General features: G+C 43.5%; 1 long non-coding RNA gene across 1 annotated transcript in view; it reads right to left on the bottom strand.

The window, feature by feature from the left end:
* Positions 1 to 15,601: 15,601 nt before the first annotated feature.
* The window catches only part of LOC310666922, an 81,942-nt gene continuing 74,284 nt past the window's right edge, over positions 15,602 to 23,259 (bottom strand). Inside the window, exon 3 of the long non-coding RNA XR_014506106.1 lies at positions 15,602 to 15,712. This is a non-coding gene — a long non-coding RNA (uncharacterized lncRNA). The remainder of the gene's footprint in view (positions 15,713 to 23,259) is intronic.

Here is a 23,259-nt window from a genome sequence, read left to right as displayed (position 1 = left end):
GAAAAGCAACTATATATCACCCAGTATTCACATCTTCACAAATCCCAGTGTGTAGTACAGTGATTTCTTTTTAAAGGTCTCTTCCAGCTAAATTATGAGAGTAACAGTTCAGCCCCTATACATGTCTACCGAGAAGCAAGCCCCATGGAATTTAAATATGTATAGTACGTTGCACATAAATGTAAAAAAAGGTTAATTCCATTTTATGTAGAGCTTACTTGATGGGAATTCTATGGAGCTGCCATACTCAAAAATAAGGAGAAGTAACACTAATCTCTTTTTAAAAAAGGAAAATAGCAAAGATTATTGGTTGAGCAAACATTTTGCTAACTCTCCAGTTTGAATAAAATATGGGAACGATGATACTGGCTTTTTAAATGCCTGTAAAAACATGCATATTAAAGCTGAGTTCAGTCTACTGCAACTTAGTTCAGAGTTAGTTGTTCTATAAATTTATTAAGACCGGATATGTGAGAAAACCAGCAAAATAGACAGGAGAAGACTTCATTTTGCAACTCTGAAATGATTTCAGGAACTGTCAAAATTCAACAGCAGACCATGCATTCCACTCTCAGTGGATACATGCCCAGCCAAAAGTACTGAGACCCCAAGAACCATTCATAGCCTGATGCTGCAAAGATTGGTGTAAGTATAAACATCACATTTCTCCTCAAGCTCATGTTTCAGGCATGTTTTAACAGCTCTGTAGACTCTATTAGGAGCATTTTATGTATGCACATTGAAAAACCATCATTATCTGTCTCAGAATATATTCACAGGGCAAGTAAAAATTCAAACTAACACCCATATTTATTCTAACTTCTAAGCCTCCCTATCTCCAAAGGTCCAAATTAGGCAATCCTATTTTTTAAATAAAATCTGTAGAACTCACACACAATGTGCTGTTAATAATTCCAGTCATCTATTTATTTCCGCGGAAGGGTGGCTCTCCAATGCTTACGCACAGGACTGCGGCCTTAATGTTTTAAATGCCAGTTCCAATATACCTTGCCTTTAAATAAATAATAATAATAATAATAATAATATTGCTTACAATAAGTCAAAATGCATCGTTGACCAAAAAAATAAAAAACAAATCCAATATATTAACCCTGTTAGTTTTGCCTCCCTGTATACGACATTTCATATTTTATTTTGCAATGCTACGCAAGCAGGCAGCAAACGCCCGCCGAATCCCGCCGTACTTCCTTCCAAGCGAACACGTAAACTAGGCCTTCGCGTGGACAGCCGCGCTTCGCGTGTAGTCAAGTTTCAGATACACACGATACCCTCCTCCCCTGCAGCACCGAGGAAGTAAGTCGCTGCACCGCCTTGCCTGCAAGGCCTCTCCTCTCTCTTAAAAGTTGTTACCAGGATTGAAAAAGGCGTCGTTTCCAAATAAAAGAAATCAGCAGCTTCCACGGCGACGCCAAACGAATTTGGGGTTTTGCTTGGGGTTTTAAAATAATAATAATAATAATAATAATAATAATAATAATAATTACGTCATTTTCCCTGCCTCTCCCCCTCCCTCAGCTCACGCTAAAAGGCGGCCCAGCATGGAAGCGCATGGCGGGGCGGGGCGTTGGAGAAGCGCCCCCTGGCACCCCCTTCAAAATGTCCCCCACCCCACATCTCCCCGCTCCTTCTCCCCACACAGGCGAGGCAGGCGGCCCTACTCACCCGGCGGGGCGGCCTCAGAAGGCGGCGGCGGCAGCGGCGGCCATTGCCGAGGCTTCCACTGCCGGGTCACCCTCGGGCCCTCCCCTTCCCAGGCGTGGATGGAGAGGCGGAGATGCTCCTGGTCCCCTGCATCCCTCCAGGCGTCTCCGTTGCCATAGAAACGCCCCCCTCCTCCAACTTCCCTCTTCCCTTCTCCTTTCTCTGCCCCGCCGCTCGGCTCGAGGTGTCTCTCTCTGTGTGCTGTTGGTTTTTAAGCGCACAACACACACACACACACCCCGGTGTGGGGACTGACTGACTCGTTTCTTTCCAAACCACGACACGGGTTTCGTTTCATTTTTTCCCCTTTACAAAAACGTGATGTGCCCCGCAAATAGTAAAAAAGGTAACACGGGAGAACCGGGGGAAAAGTCACGGCCCAGCTTGAAAACGTCAAAATGCTATAACCTCCGCTCTCTGAGCAGCTTGGTCGGCTTGCCTAAGCAAGAAAGTTTTTAGCATTGTTGTTAATAATTATTGTTTTATGTATATTCATTCATTCATTCATGCCCTGTTTCTCGCCCCCCCCCCGCAACTCAGGGAAAATTATTTATTTTTAAATTTTCATAATAATAAAAATGCATCCTTCTAACTGCTATTGTTATTATTAAAGCATTGTTGCATTTGTTTGTTTGTTATTATTTCTAATCATAGTAATTAATGCATTATTTCTTGTTTCTTTTACTCATTTTTAGATTTTGTAATGATAAGATTAATACTCAGTTTTATTATTAGTAATGTATTGTTATAATGATCATTTATTATTTATTTTTAAATTCTATTTCGATAAAATGCATTACTATCAAAGTTCTGTTTCTTTGTTTTTGCAATAGTATAGGGTATTATTATTGTGTTGTTTATTATTATTATTTTTTTACAATTTAGAATAATCATAGAATTATTATTATTATTATTATTATTATTATTATTATTCCGTATAGTAAAAGCTATGGTTTTCCCAGTAGTGATGTATGGAAGTGAGAGCTGGACCATAAAGAAGGCTGATCGCCGAAGAATTGACACTTTTGAATTATGGTGCTGGAGGAGACTCTTGAGAGTCCCATGGACTGCAAGAAGATCAAACGCATCCATTCTTAAGGAAATCAGCCCTGAGTGCTCACTGGAAGGACAGATCCTGAAGCTGAGGCTCCAATACTTTGGCCACCTCATGAGAAGAGAAGACTCACTGGAAAAGACCCTGATGTTGGGAAAGATGGAGGGCACAAGGAGAAGGGGACGACAGAGGACGAGATGGTTAGACAGTATTCTCGAAGCTACAAACATGAATCTGACCAAACTGCAGGTGGCAGTGGAAGACAGGAGTGCCTGGTGTGCTCTGGTCCATGGGGTCACGAAGAGTCGGACATGACTGAACGACTAAACAACAACAAAACATTTTCTCCAAGGGATGCGGGTGGCACTGTGGGTTAAACCACAGAGCCTAGGACTTGCTGATCAGAAGGCCGGCAGTTCGACCCCGCGACAGGGTGAGCTCCCATTACTCGGTCCCTGCTCCTGCCAACCTAGCAGTTTGAAAGCACGTCAAAGTGCAAGTAGATAAATAGGTTCCCTCGGCCCACAGAGCGAGATGAGCGCCGCAACCCCAGAGTCGGTCACGACTGGACCTAATGGTCAGGGGTACCTTTACCTTTTTACATTTTCTCCAAGTTGCTCTGAAGTGGATTTACAGCATTCTTTCTCATCTTCTTTTTATTATTCTGTGTTATTTTATTGCATTTATATCCCACCAAGTATATCCCAAATAATAAATAAGAATTTTTATTCACTGTTTTACTTCATTTATATCCAAGGAGAACAAGGTTCAAGGAGTTCTCCCTTCCCCGCTTCTATCCACACAACAGACCTGTAGGGTAGACCCTGCTGAGACACTGCGGCTGGCCCAAGGTTACCCTCTGAGCTTTGTGGCTAAGTGTGGGATTTGAACCATTTTATATTCACAGCGGATAGGGATAGGGATAGGGATAGGGATGCGGGTGGCGCTGTGGGTAAAAGCCTCAGCACCTAGGGCTTGCCGATTGAAAGGTCGGCGGTTCGAATCCCCGTGGCGGGGTGCGCTCCCGTTGTTCGGTCCCAGCGCCTGCCAACCTAGCAGTTCAAAAGCACTCCCGGGTGCAAGTAGATAAATAGGGACCGCTTACTAGCGGGAAGGTAAACGGCGTTTCCGTGTGCGGCTCTGGCTCGCCAGAGCAGCGATGTCACGCTGGCCACGTGACCCGGAAGTGTCTGCGGACAGCGCTGGCCCCTGGCCTCTTAAGTGAGATGGGCGCACAACCCTAGAGTCTGTCAAGACTGGCCCGTACGGGCAGGGGTACCTTTACCTTTTATATTCACAGCGACTCTGTGAGGTACAAACAATAAGGAGTCTTGTGGGGCCTTAGAGACCTTGTGGCATTATCTGTTGTGGACTACATTCTTCTTTATCAGATGTATGACGTATTATCCTGATTTGCAGGTACACATGGTATGACAGAGGGACTTCAGACAGTGAGACCAGAGGGAAATGAAATGCAGTGAGTGAAAAGTACCTAATTAATAGTGGTAATTCCCAAAACAATTGTTAACAACAGAGGCATCCTGGCACTGGTAAGCCAATTGATGTTAAAAATGTTGGGTGCCTCAGATTCCTGAACCCATAACATTCACCTCCTTCTGTGCTCTCAAGAAAGAGTGTGAAATTAGTAAGGGTGGTGCATCAGAACAGAGTATTGTTCCTTGAAACACTAACAAACTACAGTATTGCAAGCAAATCATCTCATTGCCACAGACGAGCACAAAGCAAGTGAAACAATTCCATTCCATTCCATTAGAGGGCAGTAGTACAATATTGCAAATGTATTTGTTTTGCAGATTTTCAGCGTTAAGAAGCAATGCCAAAGAGAGAAGTAGGCATTTTAAACTCACGTTTTAATCCAGAAGCCTTTCTAGCAATTTTACAAGTGTGGATCAGAACGGCAAAGAGAGCGCACGGAAGCCAACTCTTCCCCCAGCCTTAATCTTAAATTATTTGCCTTCCAAGCAAACAACTCCAACAAATAAACAAATACAGTCTGAAAGTAGAAAGTAAGCAAGTTGGTCCTATTTATTTTCTGTTTAGAAATAAATACATAAAAACTAGTGTATTGGCACAAAGGGTGGCTGTCTTGGTTGTTGTGAGCAATCGGGTCCCAGCTCTCAAAGAGCTTGTTAGTTCCTTTGAGGCCAAGGTATCTGGGATCCTCAGGATCGTAGACTGTTTGCAAGGGGCTAAGGCATGGGTGGGAAAACCTTTGCAGTCCATGGGCCCCATTCTTTTCTGGGCAGCCTAATGGGGGCCTCATGCAAATGGTGGGGGGGTCCAGAGGCCAAAGTGGCTGGAGCAATTAAAATAAATTTTAGCTTTGCAAAGCAGAGGTGGTAAGAGGTGTGGCCTGGGGGAGTCCCAAGGGCCAGGCAGAGAGGGCTGTGGGGCCACATTTGGCCCTCAGGCCTGAGGTTCCCCACCCCTGAATTGAGGGCTGCATGTATACAAGGAAGATCTTTTACTGTTGCACTGTTGAATCCTGGTGAAATGTGAATACAGGTCTTCACTGAGTTGAGTTAACTAATGCATCGAACACGTTAGGCCATCTCACCCACTCTATACAACAAGGACAAAAAGCATAAGAGATGCAGCACGCCTTAGAGGCTAACAGCTCGTTCCTGGGCCTGTTTACTTGGAAGTAAGTCTAGCGCTTGTTCATGGGAGGACAGAATCCCAGGAATGACAGAGACTCAAAGCCCCGGGGCCAATCTGTGCTCCCAGAGCGGCATGCTGAGAATGTGCCGGGCTTTGTGCACATCCAATGCGGCCCACATTCTCCGCATGCCAATTAGGTCAAGTGAATTGGCCTTAACTGGTTTATGGTCTTAACTGGTTTATGGGTGTTACGAGCTTTGGTCACCTGTGCAGGAGAGAGAGGGAGAGGGAGGGAGGGAGGGAGAGAGATGGCTGCAAAGGAGACCATCTCTGCAAATGCCCCCACCGGCTGAAATTTCACCTAAAACTTCCTTGGGCAAATGGTGGCACACTCACCGGTTGTAAGAAGGCAGGCAGGTGAAGGCCGTCTGCAGGCACACTGAGGTTTGCGGGGCAGTGCCCCATTGGCTCTAAAATAACAGCCCCCACGGCTGCTTCCTGTGTGTTAAGTGTCACACACACATAGATAGCTGTTGCCCAAACTGCATGTTACACACAAAGGAACATGTAAACCTTGACGGATGCTTCTTAGAGGAAAAAGCCATTTCAGGAGGGACCTTGCACACCCTCCAACATTTCTCCGGTGGAAATGGGGACATCCTATTCAACAACAACAACAACAATTTTATTACTGTGGTACCTCGGGTTAAGTACTTAATTTGTTCCGGAGGTCCATTCTTAACCTGAATCTGTTCTTAACCTGAAGCACCACTTTAGCTAATGGGGCCTCCCACTGCTGCCGCGCTGCCAGAGCACGATTTCTGTTCTCATCCTGAAGTAAAGTTCTTAACCCGAGGTACTATTTCTGGGTTAGCGGAGTCTGTAACCTAAAGTGTCTGTAACCTGAAGCGTATGTAACCCGAGGTACCACTGTATTTGTACCCCACCCATCTGGCTGAGTTAACCGCTCCAGCCACGCTGGGCAGCTTCCAACATATATAAAAACATAAACATAAAGGTAAAGGGACCCCTGACAGTTAAGTCCAGTCGCGAACAACTCTGGGGTTGCGGCGCTCATCTTGCTTTACAGGCCAAGGGAGCCGGCGTTTGTCCGCTTCTGCAGACAGTTTTTCCAGGTCATGTGGCCAGCATGACTAAGCCACTTCTGGCGAAACCAGAGCAGTGCACAGAAACGTCATTTAGTTTCCTGCCAGAGCGGTACCTATTTATCTACTTGCGCTTTGACACTAGGTTGACAGGAGCTGGGACCAAGCAATGGGAGCTTACCCTGTTGTGGGGATTCAAACTGCCGACCAAGCCCAAGGCTCAGTGGTTTAGACCACAGTGCCACTCATGTCCCATATAAAAACATAATAAAACATTAAACATTAAAAAACCCTTCCCTATACAGGGCTGCCTTCAGATTTCTTCTAAAGGTTGTATAGTAACTTATCTCCTTGGCTCAGGGGTCTCCTAACTCCATACTCTTGCAACATTTCTCCAGTGAAAATAGGGATGTCATAAGGAAAAATGGGACATTCCAGGATCAAATCAGAAAAATGGATGGTTTCTGCAAATCCAGGACCGTACCTGGAAAATAATGACACTTGTGGGATCTGGGGTGACTCTTTGTAGTATATACTACTTTCCCACTCCATCTCCCCGACTCCTGACCACTTCCCCCTCCCCACATGATACTGGGGCTGTATTTACTCTTAGAGATGTGTGTGCAATCCTGCAGTTAAGGGAGGGTTCATCAGAAAAAGAAAGCAGGGTTCCATTAAACGCATACCCTTATTTGACGAAAATCACCCCTTCCAAACTCCGTCCTACCCCCTCAAAAGAAAAACCGCCACCACATTTAAATATATACATTTGGGTATAATGTGTCATTTGTAGAAATGGGGGAGAAATTCGATTTTGATTCATATTTTAATGTGAACCTATGTAATTTGCACTTTCCAAACTGATACTTGGGCCAAAACACAGCTGCCCTTAATGCTTCTCCAAATGTTGTGATGCAGTTCTCTGACCAAATCATGTGAACAACAATGTATTATATTAGGGCAAAGTGAACATAAAAAGGCACACACTAGTAAAATCACATATAAAAGTGCATTCTATTTGGGGAAAGTGCTTGCAAATAAATGAGTAAGAGCACTAAAATGCTGATGAATTTTGAAATCGCAAACTGATGCAGAAATGCCCCTGCCCACCGTGAGACTGGAAAACTGAGGAAAACCCAAAACTGATGAATTCATCCATCCCTGCTCATTAATAGTAGACGCTCCATGTGTCTGTATTTTCCAGGGGCGTTCCTGATTTAGAGAAGCCACCCCAATTTCTAATTTGATCCTGGAATGTTCCACTTTTCCTTAGGATGTCCCTATTTTCATATGTTGGAGGGTATAGAGTTATCTGACCCCTGAACCGTCTGAAGGCAATTCTGTAAAGAGAAGGTTTTTTTAAAAAACAAACAAACAATGTTTTATTTTGTTTTTATATATATCGGAAGTTGCCCAGAGTGGCTGGCGCAACCCAGTCAGATGTGTGGGGGTATAAATAGTAAAATTATCATTATAGAATGGGATGTCTCTATTTTCGTTGGAGAAATGTTGGAAGCCATATAACAGCATGATACCCTTTCCCTTCTTGCTGCTAGGAACCAAAGTTTTATGATTCTCTACACACCGACTTTGGAGTAAGCCCCATCAAACTCAGTGTAGCTTACTTCCGAGTAGGCATGTTCAGGTTTGCTCTCTGAAAGAACCCGTCTCCTGAAAGTTGTCTCTCTTTATCTGAGTTCTAATCTGGCTCCCCGCCCTGCCCTCCTTGTGGTCTGATGCCCAGTCAATCCTGTCTTTGACAAGGAGAGCAAAACAAAAAAAAAAAAGGGGGGGGGGAGAGAGATATTTTCTTTAACTTGCATTCATTTGAGCTGCTTTAATGCCAATAGGATATGTAGCTTCTATCCAGTAATTGGAGCTGACAGGCATTTTGCTTGCGCCCTGTCCTTGTGGTCCCCTTGGAATTGGGCTGGAGGCAGGGTGCTCTCAACCTCAGGATCTTATCTTTGGGATTCCTTTCCTGAGGACATCTGCTGGAATCCATCTTCAAAAGATCACCTTTGACCAACACTGCTTTGTTTTAACTCCATTTATTTACATGCCAGTCCCACCCCCCTCTTTCTCTCTCTCTCTTCCTAGGACTTTAGTGTTGGTTTGAGTCTTTGCTGTTGATTCATTCGCTCTGCCATTTCTTGACCCACCAACAACAAATAAACGGGCAAACTATTATCTGTTGTTGTTGCTGCTGCTGCTGCTGTTACTTTCATTTATTTAAATTCAACATTTTTAATGCTGCAAAGAAGGTGGCTGACATCAAATCGAAATGGTATGGAATGCAGCCAGTTACTTACATCAACTTGTTTATTGAGCAATCATCCTGATTTCATAAAATCACATAATTGTAGAGTTGGAGAGGACCCCAAGAATCATCCAGTCCAATCCCCTGGTTGCATGAAGTTTGTGCAAAGGTTACACACAACACCAATTATTTGCTGATTTTTATTTCTTTGCGGGGAGGTTAGACAATATAGTGGTACCTTGGTTTATAAACTTAATCCATTCTGGAAGTCCGTCCGTTCATTTTTTTTTTTTAAATTATTAACAGTTTTCACGTAACAAATTATCCAAACAAATCATCTTCATGATCTTCCCTCAGCTACTCTCTCCGATTTCTCACCCAATTTTAACTTATGCATATTATAAAATTATATACATCCTTATATTATCTATCTACTATGTTGACCCTCAATAAATTTGTGTCTGTTTATTCAAAACCTGCCAAGGAGTCCAGTTCATTTTGTTGTCTTTTTAAGTAATTTGTAGAAGGTTCCCGCTCTTCTATAAAATCACAGTTGTCCTTGTCTCGTAGTTTGCATGTCAGTTTTGCCAGTTCTGCATAGTTCATTAATTTCTCTTGCCACGGTTCTTTTGTCAGGGTTTCCTCATTCTTCCATCCTTGTGCAATCAAGACTCTTGCCACTGTTGTTGCATACATAAATAAATTCTTTCTTTTCCTTGGCAAGTCTTGTCCTACAATCCCTAACAAAAATGCCTCCGGTTTTTTTATGAATGTTATTTTGAACATCGGAAGTCTGTTCGTTCTTAAACCAAAGCTGTTCTTAAACTGAGGTGCACTTTCCTTAATGATGCCTCCCGCCGCCGGTGCCCTTCCACCGTTCGGCTTCCGTTTGTGGACTGAGGTAAAGTTCGCTAACTGGGACACTACTTCTGGTTTCGTAGCGTTCGTATACTGAATAGTTTGTAAACAGGGCTGTTCTTAAACCGAGGTACCACTGTATTGCATCAAGCAAACTTTGGTCATTTTCTTTTACTTTCATTATTGTACAAAGTTCCTTTTTTTTTTTGCAGGGTAGGGAGAGCAAATTTGCATGAGCACCAGATCAACTTGAACGGAACGATTTGCCAGTATTGTGACTGGAGCCTACTGCAGAATAGTGGCAGCCTGGAGGTGCCCACAGTCTAAAAGAGACTCGCCAGAAGCGGCTTAGTCATGCTGGCCACATGACCCGGAAGCTGTACACCAGCTCCCTCGGCCAATAAAGCGAGATGAGCGCCGCAACCCCAGAGTCAGCCACGTCTGGACCTAATGGTCAGGGGTCCCTTTACATGTATACGCAGTCGCTCACAAGTCAATCGCATGTAAGTGGGGGGATGCCTGTATAACAAAAACTGGGAGCTAAGAAAAAGTCCACTTAAATAAAACTGCATTCACCACCCACAGTGGGGAGGTCAGCTCTGCTTCCTTTGGAAGATGTGTGTTCTATTCTGCACACATATGATTTCTGGGTATTTAAAAAAAGAAAAGCAGGGTGCGGTGGAATGAGAGAAACCAGATTTGAGATGTACCACTGTACTGACACTAATCTCATGCAGCAGCAAATTACTCGGTCTCCATATCAACTTAACTCAGAGATATGACTCAGAGGGAAGAGTCAGTTTTAATTTTTAATTTTTATTATTATTATTATTATTATTATTATTATTATTATTATTATTATTATTATTTCAGAAATGTGCACTATATTAATATACAGAGGCTCCAAATAATAATGTTACAATAAATTAAAACCAACCCATGGCTTTGCATTGTCATTCTACTTACTATTCCAAAACATGAAGAAGAACCTCAATTTCTCCATAAATTTAATAGGTTCATTGACTTGTATTCTCATTTAGTCAGCTAATTTAATCATTGTCATAGCAGACCACAGTTTTTCAGTCCATTCAAAAAGACTACGAACTGTGCTCGTTCTTCAGTTTTTGAAGCCAAACATCCATATTGTACACCAATTATGTTTAAATTTTATCTTATAGCTATAGCCAATGGTTTGATGGCTATAGCAAATAAAAGCCAAGATAGAGGGCAACACTGACTCATCCCTCTAATCAGAACAAATCTTTCTGACAATTGGCCATTCGCCAGCACCTGGGCTATGGGTTGGGAATATAAACATTTTATCCAGCTCCCAAGTTCCTCTCCCAATTAATGCAGTGTTTTAAACAAGTGTGACCACTCAACTCATTCCAGTGCTTTCTTGGCATCTAAAAACAGTAACACATGGGGCTGTTATTTTTTGCTATTAAAAAAAGTATTTATCAGTCTTCTAAGATTTTTTGTTATTGTCCTTCCTTCTACAAAGCCCATTCAGTCTATACTGATATACTTCACTGTAATAATTGTTTAATCTATTTGCTATTATTGAAGTCTATATTTTAATGTTCACATTGAGAAGGTTATTAGCCTGTATGAACCTAGCAATGATAAGCCCTTATTTGCCTGAGAAATCAGTATGATTTTTGTTCCATCCCATGATTATAGTAGTTGTTGTTGTTGTTTAGTCGTTCAGTCGTGTCCGACTCTTCGTGACCCCATGGACCAGAGCACGCCAGGCACTCCTGTCTTCCACTGCCACCCGCAGTTTGGTCAGATTCATGTTTGTAGCTTCGAGAACACTGTCTAACCATCTCGTCCTCTGTCGCCCCCTTCTCCTTGTGCCCTCCATCTTTCCCAACATCAGGGTCTTTTCCAGTGAGTCTTCTCTTCTCATGAGGTGGCCAAAGTACTGGAGCCTCAGCTTCACGATCTGTCCTTCCAGTGAGCACTCAGGGCTGATTTCCTTAAGAATGGATGGGTTTGATCTTCTTGCCGTCCATGGGACTCTCAAGAGTCTCCTCCAGCACCATAATCAAAAGCATCAATTCTTCGGCAATCAGCCTTCTTTATGGTCCAGCTCTCACTTCCATACATCACTACTGGGAAAACCATAGCTTTTACTATACAGACCTTTGTTGGCAAGGATTATAGTAGTGCTTTTATACAAATAACTTCCTAAATGGTTCATGCAGCAGCAATTATTCAGTCCCCATATGAGCTTCATGATCCAGAGGGAAGAACCCGTGTTTTTTCTTCTTCCTTTCCTTCTCTTGATCTGGTGGTGTCTGAGTGCTGCAGGATCCTTTGGTATGGCAAGCTTTACATTTTGTGGTTTGTGCAGGAACGCTAAACACAGTTGCATGTTCACGTTAAGCTTAGCATGACACGCAAACCAGACCATAGTTGCAGAGGACAGTAAAATGTTAGTAAAGCCCCAGTCCCATTTTTTAAAAAAATTATTGGGGCATGAGGGGCATTCTTCCATTCATTTTCAATGAAACAAACCCTCATTAGTTTCATAATTCTCTTGTTAATATCACATTTGGTTTTTATACCTTTATTGAACCCTGCAGAAATTTGATTGACAGTTTCCAAAAGATCAACCAATCATCTTCTAAAGGATATGGAACTTGGTTTATATCAGGGGTGAGGAACCTGTGACTTCCCAGGTGTTGCTGAATTACAACTCCCATCACCCCCAACCACTGGCCGTGCTGACTGGGACTGGTGGGAGTTGGAGTTCTACAAAAACTGTGGAGCCACAGATTCACCATCTCGGGTCAAAATAGTTAAAACTTATTAAGGTTTGTTTTTTGTTTCAACAATGGGACGCGGGTGGCACTGTGGGCTAAACCACAGAACCTAGGACTTGCTGATCAGAAGGTCGGCGGTTCAAATCCGCGTGACGGGGTGAGCTCCCGTTGCTCGGTCCCAGCGCCTGCCAACCTAGCAGTTCGAAAGCACATCAAAGTGCAAGTAGATAAATAGGTACCGCTCCGGCAGGAAGGTAAACGGCGTTTCTGTGCGCTGCTCTGGTTCGCCAGAAGCAGCTTAGTCATGCTGGCCACATGACTCGGAAGCTGTACACCAACTCCCTCGGCCAATAAAGCGAGATGAGCACCGCAACCCCAGAGTCGGTCACGACTGGACCTAATGGTCAGGGGTCCCTTTTTTTTTTGTTTCAACAAGCATTTACAATTGGATTAAAAAGGTCTGTGCCCATGGCTTTTTTCCAGCCAGAAGTCACCGAAACTCAGTTCCGGCACCTCTCAGGTGGGCACCATTGCCATTCTACGAGAACAAGTTCATCTTGAGTTCCTGCACCTCTTTTTCTAGAAAAATAGCACTGTCTGAGCCTTAGATGTCTATTTTGTAATGTTTGTAAGTCAGCCATCAGTCATGTGATTTGTTTGTAAATCACCTCGACCAATATGTAAAAGGTGACTAATAATCATAATCATAATCATAATCATAATCATAATCATAATAGATGCCTACAGCGCGTCTGCACACTATATTAGGAACAAGCTCCCAAACTCTCTCTCTGCCGAGAAGCTAGACTGGCTCTCTCCTTGCTATGCTTCCACTGGGAGGTGAAGACTTTGTTGTTCCAACAGGTTTTTGGGAATTGACTTCTTTTAATGAAAGCACTGATGATGTGCTATTTTAATTATAATTATTGACATGTTTTAAACACACACACACACACACAGTGGAACCTCGGAAATCGAACGTAATCCGTTCCGGAAGACCGTTCGACTTCTGAAACGTTTGAATTCCGAAGCACGGTTTCCGATTGGCTGACAGCTAGGCTTTTTGCATATCGGAAGCTGCGTCGGACATTTGGGGTTCTGAAAAGCGTTCAAAAACCGTAACACTCGCTTCTGGGTTTGAGAACAGAGCGGTTTGAGAATCGAGGTTCCACTTTATGTATATGTATGTGTGTATGTATGTATGTGTATATGTGTGTGTGTATTCTATCAATGTTTAACTGTATTTCAGTGATTGATTTTTCTAAGTTGTAAGCACTTATTGTTTTATCTGTAAAAAGCTCCTTGAGTCCCATCAAGGAAAAAGGCGAGGTATATATGTATGTATGGATGTATAAATAAATAAATAAATAAATAAATGCCCAATTTTTATTATTATTACAGTGGTACCTCGGGTTAAGTACTTAATTCGTTCCAGAGGTCCATTGTTAACCTGAAACTGTTCTTAACCTGAAGCACCACTTTAGCTAATGGGGCCTCCTGCTGCTGCCGCGCCGCCGGAGTACGATTTCTGTTCTCATCCTGAAGCAAAGTTCTTAACCCGAGGTACTATTTCTGGGTTAGCGGAGTCTGTAACCTGAAGCGTATGCAACCTGAAGCGTATGTAACCCGAGGTACCACTGTATTTTTAATATCCTTCTTTTCTTCCCTTGGCCCCCTTCCTTTAACACCCCCTCTCTGCACTCTTGTTTTACTTACAAACAACCCAGTGTGTGCTGCTGGCAGTCATCTTCCTCTAACTTAGTCTCAGGGTTGCCCCTGCAGAACTCAGCAGAGAGGAGGATGGGAATAAAACAAGAATTGGTTGACTCCACCTGCCATTGGCTCTGGCTCCCCCTCCTGTTGGGCTCACTGCTTTCTGCCCTAGCAGCCCCAATGGGCCCTAGCCACCACTGGAGTAAACTCCAGAGTTATGGAAAAGAAGCCATGGAAACTGTAAGTGGGAGGCACAGCCAAAATCGGGATAGAGCTACGAAGGACAGGGTGATCTTCCCACAACTTGTTACTTCCGGGGTTTTGCATTGCCCAAGTCGACCATCTGTTGCCCTCTCTGATTGGGTGCCCTTTCAAACTCGCTCTCGCTTAATTTCCCTACATCCCTTGCAGTGGATCTCCTGCCCCCTTCAGTTTCCCTCTTTGTCTAGGGCAGCTGCCTGTAAAACAATAAAAATGGCACTTAACCCCAGTAACCCTCTGACTGGGGTGCCATAGAAAAAGGAAGCCACTTTCTCCTAAAGGGTCAGGTGAATTTTGGCCCATTGTTTATATCATTAGCTTAATTTTCTAAGAGCAAGTCCCATCCCCTGTGATCTGCCCTCTTCTCTCCATTTGCCCACATTGCCTGGAAGGTTGATAAAGTGAAACAAGCAAAGTGAAGCATGTAAACTAGGCAACAAAATACAAAACAAACCACCATATAGAGTCCCCATCCACAAGGTCACAAGGCTAATAATAATAATAATGATAAAGAATACACACCATACATTTGAAGCCACACACTCATGAATCATGGGTGCTGTAGTTAAACCTCACAATGCTACAATTCCTGGCACCCTAAACAAATTATAGTTCCTGTAATTTTTGGGGGGGGGGGCGGCGTGTGGTGTCATGTGCTTTAAATGTATGGCCGCACACACCACATGGTTAAAGCACACCCCCAAGAGTCATGGGAATGGGAACTGAAATTTATCCCCACACAGCTTCAGTTCCTGGCACCCTTAACAAACTACAGTTCCCAGGATTCTTTGAGGCTGCAGAAATGAGTCGCTGCTTTTTGTGTTGAATATATGCTATAATGGTATCTAATAGGTATCTAAATCCATTTGCAAATGCAGAATGTAGGCACCCTTTATATAGAAATGAGCACACCGGTGAAATTTCAGGGAGCAGGCCATCATAGGCGACTACACAACACAAACACTATTGCTGTACGTAGGTTTTATTTTATTTCTTTTTTATCTTATATTTTGGAAATGTACATCCAGTTTTCCCGCCTTTAAATGTTTTGGGGGGGCCTAAGCTAAAGCTTGTTTAGCTTATACGTCAATCCGGCACTGATGAATTCCCTCAACCGTTTCCAGATCCTTTATAATATTGGTTGCCCTTGCATCTGTTTCTTTCCCCTTAAAATACTGTTAAGTTGCAATGGCAAAAAGTGACTACTAAATTTAATGAATAATAATAATAATAAAGGGGACGCTGGTGGCGCTGTGGGTTAAACCACAGAGCCTAGGACTTGCCGATCAGAAGGTTGGCGGTTCGAATCCCCGCGACGGGGTGAGCTCCTGTTGCTCGGTCCCTGCTCCTGCCAACCTAGCAGTTCGGAAGCATGTCAAAGTGCAAGAGTCCTCCGCGACTGGACCTAATGGTCAGGGGTCCCTTTACCTTTACCTAAGGAAGCATAGACTTCTCTCAACCCAGTTGCCTCAAATTAGGAAATAGGAACTTTAGAAAGAAATCCCAGTGGCGGCAGGGTGAGGAACTACATTTGCCAACCCTATCAGTGTAAGTCTGAGTTCAATGGGGCTTACTCCTTTGTGTATTTCGCCTGCCAACCTAGCAGTTCGAAAGCACCCCCGGGTGCAAGTAGATAAATAGGGACCGCTTACTAGCGGGAAGGTAAACGGCGTTTCCGTGTGCGGCTCTGGCTCGCCAGATGCAGCTTGTCACGCTGGCCACGTGACCCGGAAGTGTCTCCGGACAGCGCTGGCCCCCGGCCTCTTTGAGTGAGATGGGCGCACAACCCTAGAGTCTGTCAAGACTGGCCCGTACAGGCAGGGGTACCTTTACCTTTACCTAATAATAATAATAGAAATTTATTGGATGTAAAGAACATAACAAACTATTTCAAAATAAGTAGGTTCTTTCTTACCCCCACCTTTAACAATACCAGGACAATCAAACATTAAAAAGAGTTTCTCACATTAATTGGGATGCGGTGCTTTTGATCCAGGTCAAAGATCAGGCACTAGACTGGGAGTTGAGAGAGGGAAGTCGGCACCAGTCAAATGAGAAGTACAATGTGTATTGTATCTATGATTGTGAAATTATTGGCAGTGTTGATGATAATTGATCTGCCATACCACTGGTGCTTGTGTATGAAATAAAAGGCCACCACAACACAAGAAAAGTGTCCAGGTTTTGTTTCCCTTGAAAAGCGTGAGAGCACTGCTCCTGAATGGAGTTTCGAATTGGATATTGGAGCACTCCAAATTATTTGCCCGACCACATGAGCTGATTGGAGCCAGAGCGAAAACAAGGCGAGTCAGCCACTGAGGACTGTCTCCTCTGGAGAAAGGGCATGGGAAGTACTGTATTTTTCCGTGTATAACACGCCCCCGTGTATAAGACAACCCCCTATTTTGGGGGAGTCCAAATTAAGAAAATGGGGGGAGATTGCCCAGAGTTGTTGAGTTGGGGTGGGCGTTGCTGAAAATCACTCAGCTGCTTGACCGACGCTGCCAATCGCACACGTCGCCAAAACCACCAACTGTCTGCCCGCTCGCTGCAAAATGCTGCCAATCACCCACCCAAGAACCGCAGTGGCAGCCAATCGACAGCAGCCCTTGCCACAGCGACCAATCACACGCCCAATCGCCACTGATAATCTCCTGCTTGCGTCCCCCCTCTACACTATCTGTGTATAAGATGACCCCCACTTCATAACATTCTTTTATAATAAAAAAACAACATCTTATACACAGAAAACTATGGTACATAGTTCTGTATACTCCAAAGCTAAGCGTCTAGGAATAACTGAATAACTGAAAACACAAGGGGCTTCCGTTTCAAGAGAATGGGGTCCAAGTTCTGTTACGTACAATGGCAGTAAAAGGGAAACACAACTCAAGTCACTCAAAAAGGAGATCTTGGAGCACTCAAAATTATTTGCCCATGCCCATGCGTGGAAAACAGAAGATCTATCTGAAAAGCTACACACGGCAATCTGCACTGATTGCTGCAATGCATGCCTAATTATTATTGTTCTATAATTATAAGATCATTATATAATCTTAGAAGGGGCTGTTGCGGAAGAGGCTGTGACAAGGGACCCTGCACACCTGAATTTGCCGCTACATTACTGCCAGGCAGTGTGGTCCAATGGTCAGGGCTGATGGGAGCTGTAGTCCAACAACAACTGAGGCCCAGATTTGTGAAAGGCTGCTGCTGTACACTACTACAAGGGCAAGGAAAGGTAAAGGGACCCCTGACCATTAGGTCCAGTCGTGGCCGACTCTGGAGTTTCGGCGCTCATCTCGCTTTATTGGCCGAGGGAGCCGGCATACAGCTTCCAGGTCATGTGGCCAGCATGACTAAGCTGCTTCTGGCGAACCAGAGCAGCGCACGGAAATGCTGTTTACCTTCCCGCCGGAGCGGTACTTATTTATCTACTTGCACTTTGACGTGCTTTCGAACTGCTAGGTTGGCAGGAGCAGGGACCGAGCAACGGGAGCTCACCCCGTCGTGGGGATTCAAACCGCCTACCTTCTGAGCGGCAAGTCCTAGGCTCTGTGGTTTAACCCACAGTGCCACCCGCGTCCCGACCACGAGGGCTACAGACATTTAAAACAACAACGAATGGGTGGTTTGTGTAGAAGTCTGTGCCAAGCATTTGGCTGTCTCTCCTGCAAAGAGAAGGAATCTCTCTTCCCCCTTCCCTCTTGTGGGATCTTGCACGGCTCTCCAGCAAAGGGAAATCGGGAGGGCTTATATTTGTAACGCCTATTGAAACTTTGACGGATGGGAGCTGCAGGAGTACAAACGTATCGTTCCTTGTCATCATTAATAGCTTTCCTCCCCACTCCAATTTACTTTTTTCCTGTTTTGTTTCCAAGCACATTTGGAAAGGCGGCAGTGAAATTAACAGCTATTGACAGCTGGGTCAGTCCAGGAGGAACACATCTGGAAGGAAGTTCAGGGGAAGGAGAGACACGGAGAAAATGCAAAAACCTAGGGCATAATTGGTAGCACTTTGGGGTAGCTTCCATTCATCTCCGCGAGACTTGTGTAGGGTAAGCTCCTAGCAGAGTGTGTCTCCTCAGAAGTGATAAAAACTAAGAGCCAAATGATGTGTTATGTTTGTGGCGATGTTTGTTCTGTTAACTCAGTGGCAATGTTTGTTCTGTTAACTTTGCTGCTGTGTGTGTTCTGTTAACTTGGTTAATAATAATAATAATAATAATAATAATAATAATAATAATTTATTTATATCCTGCCCATCTGGTTGAGGTTTCCCAGCCACTCTGGGCGGCTTCCAATCAAGTGTTAAAAACAATACAGCATTAAATATTAAAAACTTCCCTAAACAGGGCTGCCTTCTTTTTTATATATATATATATAATATTTTATTGGATTTTACAATAAATACAAAACGACAAAAGGTAAAAAACAACACAACAAAAAAGGAAAAAATAGGAAAACACAGCAACATACAAACACAAAGCAGCAGAAAATATAAAAAAGAGAAAAAAAGAATAAAAATATTAAAAACAGTTTTTATCTCCTTGTATTCTTTGCATTAACTTGTTTCTCCGACCTCCCCAGACCTCCCTTCTCTGTATTCCAAATCATATATTCTGTCAGCAAATTCCTTCCCTCTGTCATAATTTAATTTTATCATAATCTTAATATCGTAATATAATTACATTTCCTTATATCTTATTAGATCTTTTTCTTTACCCTTTTTTTACTAATAACCTTTTACATTCAGTCTGATGTCATCAAACATTCGTTATCTTCTAGTGTTTCTGTCTTTAAATTTCCTCCAGTCTTCCTTCACCGTCTCTTCTCCCTGGTCTCTGATTCTGCCAGTCATTTCTGCCAATTCCATGTAGTCGATGACTTTCATCTGCCATTCTTCCAGCGTGGGTAACTCCTGTGTCTTCCAATACTGTGCGATGAGTATTCTTGCTGCTGTTGTGGCGTACATAAAAAAAGTCCTATCCTTCTTATGAACCTGTTGGCTGACCATGCCCAGGAGAAAGGCCTCTGGTTTCTTCGGGAAGGTGTATTTAAACACTTTTTTCAGTTCATTATAAATCATCTCCCAGAAGGTCTTAATCCTTGGGCACGTCCACCAAAGGTGAAAGAATGTACCTTCAACCTCTTTACATTTCCAACATTTATTATCGGGCAAATGATAGATTTTTGCCAGTTTGACTGGTGTCATGTACCATCTGTATATTAAACAGGGCTGCCTTCAGATGTCTTTTAAAGAAAAGATAGCTGCTTATTTCCTTCACATCTGAAGGGAGGGCGTTCCACAGGGCGGGCGCCATTACCGAGAAGGCCCTCAGCCTGGTTCCCTGTAGTTTTGCTTCTCGCAATGAGTGAACTGCCAGAAGGCCCTCGGTGCTGGATCTCAGTGTCCAGGCTGAACGATGGGGGTGGAGATGCTCCTTCAGGTATACAGGACCGAGGTCGTTTAGGGCTTTAAAGGTCAGCACCAACACTTTGAATTGTGCTCGGAAATGTACTGGGAGCCAATGCAGAACTTTCAGGACCGGTGTTATGTGGTCCCGGCGGCCACTCCCAGTCACCGGTCTAGCTGCCGCATTCTGGATTAATTGCAGTTTCTGGATTAATTGCAGTTGCTCTGCTTTTTAGCTGCACATTTTTAAAAATGCAGATTTACAGCACAGGGGCATCCGTCTGCATTGGGATCCTAGGATGGGGGCAGGGGATAGGGGTCTCTAGCCTTTTGGTCCCTGCTACTAGATCCTGGTGGGTCTAGGAATTTGCATAGGGGAAAAATAATAATCCAATAATCCAATAAATAGGAGCCCCACTCTCAAATTGCATGTGTGTGGCCCCCAGTCCAGATCAGGGGTTGCATTCAGTGCTAGTGCTGACCTGTTGATGTTGATATATATGTCTAACTTGGGTCCATTAATTTCAGCAGATCCAATTTGAGGAAAACATAGCTGGATAGTGCTAGGACTGGAGCAACGGATAAAAGCCAAAACTGGGGAGGCCTCCGCTGGCCATTTGCGCAACTCCACTCCATACACCCCACACTGGGGGAACATGTGCATAGCTAATGCAGCTGGTAGTCCGGCCCTAGGATATGGGAAATGAGCTATTCACGGCCTTTAAGCCATGACAAAGGTTCGTGCCTCAATTGATTTTGATGGAAGAAAGAGTTACGCCTTCTTGAGATCAACTGGGGGAGCTCACCTCTGTGTCCTGCTGAGGGCTGAAGTTACAGCTGGCTGAGAAAGAGGGGAGCATGGACCCCACAGCCTGGGGCTCTTGTGCTCTTGTCCCGCTTTGGGTTTCTCTTAGGCAACAGGCTGAGCCCTGTGAGAATAGAATGCTGGACTAGATGAGCCTTTGGGCGTGATCCACTTTTGGTATTTTAAAAAAAATTTAAAATAAATTTTCAGTTAGGTAAAGGTAAAGGTACCCCTGCCTGTACGGGCCAGTCGTGTCCGACTCTAGGGTTGTGCGCTCATCTCACTTAAGAGGCCGGGAGCCAGCGCTGTCCGAAGACACTTCCGGGTCACGTGGCCAGCGTGACGAAGCTGCTCTGGTGAGCCAGAGCCGCACACGGAAATGCCGTTTACCTTCCCGCTATAAAGCGGTACCTATTTATCTACTTGCACTTAAGGGTGCTTTTGAACTGCTAGGTGGGCAGGAGCTGGGACCGAACGACGGGAGCTCACCCCGCTGCGGGGATTCGAACCGCCGACCATACGATCAGCAAGTCCTAGGCACTGAGGTTTTACCCACAGCGCCACCCGCGTCCCAGTAATAGCCTCATTATGACAATACCAAAATATAATACAAGTACTAATACCAATCATTCAAATACTGAGTTATATAATTTTGGTGCCCCCCCTCAACGTGCTAAATTTGATGGTTGGATGATTTTCTTTATTTCTGCATTCCAAAATCATATTACAGTGGTACCTCGGGTTACAGACGCCTCAGGTTACAGACACTTCAGGTTACAGACTCCGTTAACCCGGAAATAGTACCTCAGGTTAAGAACTTTGCTTCAGGATGAGAACAGAAATCGTGCGGCGGCAGCGGGAGGCCCCATTAGCTAAAGTGGTACCTCAGGTTAAGAACAGTTTCAGGTTAAGAACGGACCTCCAGAACGAATTAAGTTCTTAACCCAAGGTACCACTGTAATATCAACTACATTCCATTCAAAATAATGATCCCTTATACAACAACTGCAGTATTAATAACTTCTATTCGTCTTGACTCATTAAATGATTTATAACTCTACAAGTGAGGCATTCAAACCATATTCTTGTTCTTCCTGTGTGTGGCAATTATTCTGTCCGTGATGTTTCTTTCTCTCCTGGTCTTGAACCTCCTCCAAACTGGTCTTGAACCTCCTCCTTAATGACATTCTTTCATATTGATCAGATATTCCTTTACCTGTCAGGCATTTGACCTACCCAATCAACATTGTTTCTATCAATTTCTTTGGAATGAATTTACCAACATACAGTGGTACCTCGGGTTAAGTACTTAATTCATTCCAGAGGTCCGTTCTTAACCTGAAACTGTTCTTAACCTGAAGCACCACTTTAGCTAATGGGGCCTCCTGCTGCTGCTGCTGCTGCGTCGCCGCTGCATGATTTCTGTTCTCATCCTGAAGCAAAGTTCTTAACCTGAAGCACTATTTCTGGGTTAGAGGAGTGTGTAACCTGAAGCGTATGTAACCTGAAGCATATGTAACCCGAGGTACCACTGTACCTAGAAGCTCACTCAAAGATACATTAAGGCTACTTCCATTAGCTTTTAAAAGTTCTTCTCATTTTGACGATATGGTCATACCTTGGTTTTCAAACAGCTTAGTTCTTGAATATTTTGGCTCACGAACGCTGCAAACCCGGAAGTGACTGTTCTGGTTTGTGAACTATTTTTGGAAGTCGAACGTCTGACGGATCTTCTGCGGCTTCCGATTGGTTGCAGGAGCTTCCTGCAGCCAATCAGAAACCACGCTTTGGTTTCAGAATGTTTTAGAAGTTGAACGGACTTCCGGAATGGATTCCGTTCAACTTCCAAGGTACGACTGTACTTTTTAATGCTTTTTAATGTTTAATTGTGTTTTTATATATGTTGGAAGCCATCAATGGGGCAACGCTGTCAGATGGGCGGCGTACAAATAAACAAATTATTATTGTTGTTGTTGTTATTTGTTATTTGTATGTACAGTATATATTGTAAACTATATTTAATCTACCATTTTATTTGTATACCACTTAGAGAACTCTTTGATTAAGCACTTTATTCGTTTTTCCAAAAACAAACAAACAACGAATAATCTGTTCTGAACCTATCTCTGAATTTTTATTCCTATTCCTACTAATTTGCTTTTAACTCATGACAGGGCCTTTTTTGTGGCATCTCCTCATTTGTGGAATGCCATCCCCAGTGAGGTAAGTCGGTCTCCCTCATTCTTAACTTTCAGGAGGAACTTAAAAACATTCCTTTGTTTACCCAGGCATTTATTTGATGACTGAAAGAGACTGTTCTCGCAACCTTGAAATTATTACCTGTGAGAATATGTGTCTGTTTTGCTTGTGTTCCTCCCTTCTTAATATTTTCAGAAGGTTTTAAATATGTTTTTGTTTTATTTTGAATTGTATTGTTTAGCACTTTTGTGCTGGGGAGGAAGAGCGGGATAAAAATGTAGTTGCTACTGCTACTAATTTAATTTTATAAATGTTGTAAGTTGCATTGAACATTTTATAAGTTGAAAGGCAGATATACATATTTTTAGTACCCTAATCAAGGTCTGCTTAGCTCTTACATACTCAGTGAAATGAATGGGTCTTAGCTATAGTTTTTAAGGCAAACATTAGCAAGATCCAACATCCTCCTTTTCTT

This window comes from Podarcis tiliguerta (assembly GCF_965153285.1).
Source record: "Podarcis tiliguerta genome assembly, chromosome: 16".
Classification (NCBI taxonomy): Eukaryota; Metazoa; Chordata; class Lepidosauria; order Squamata; family Lacertidae; genus Podarcis; species Podarcis tiliguerta.
Note: the sequence above shows the minus strand (reverse complement) of the source record. Positions and strands in the feature narration are given on the sequence as shown.